Source organism: Penaeus monodon, chromosome 33 (assembly GCF_015228065.2).
Source record: "Penaeus monodon isolate SGIC_2016 chromosome 33, NSTDA_Pmon_1, whole genome shotgun sequence".
NCBI classification, from domain to species: Eukaryota; Metazoa; Arthropoda; class Malacostraca; order Decapoda; family Penaeidae; genus Penaeus; species Penaeus monodon.
Window position 1 is genome coordinate 31,152,153 of NC_051418.1, and position 378 is coordinate 31,152,530.

The 378-nt window shown below is 56.6% G+C and overlaps 2 protein-coding genes across 2 annotated transcripts in view; one reads left to right on the forward strand and one right to left on the reverse strand.

The window, feature by feature from the left end:
• LOC119594376 (guanine nucleotide-binding protein subunit beta-2-like) overlaps nt 1–378 on the reverse strand; it is a 41,136-nt gene that overhangs the window by 36,191 nt on the left and 4,567 nt on the right. The gene's annotated exons all lie outside the window — the stretch shown is intronic.
• LOC119594377 (procollagen-lysine,2-oxoglutarate 5-dioxygenase 1-like) overlaps nt 1–378 on the forward strand; it is a 46,541-nt gene that overhangs the window by 7,510 nt on the left and 38,653 nt on the right.

The window sequence follows — 378 nt, forward strand, 5'->3', positions numbered from 1 at the left end:
ATATTCCCTCCTCTTCCCAACTTTCCTCCCCCTCCACCACCTCCACCTCCTCCCCTTTTCCTCCTCCACCATCTCCCCTCCTCTTCCCAACCTCCAACCTCCCCTCCTCCTCTTCCCAACCTCCAACCTCCCCTCCTCCTCTTCCCAACCTCCAACCTCCCCTCCTCCTCTTCCCAACCTCCAACCTCCCCTCCTCCTCTTCCCAACCTCCAACCTCCCCTCCTCCTCTTCCTCCTCACCCCACCCTCTCCCCTCTGGAATGTATAGACCAGACTGAAGGTATGCAAGCTGGTGTGACCCCGAATGCCCTGTGTGGCTTCTACTTTATAACAAGACTTAAATCAAATTCGTGGTTTGGAATAGTCTGGCGAGCGTCGG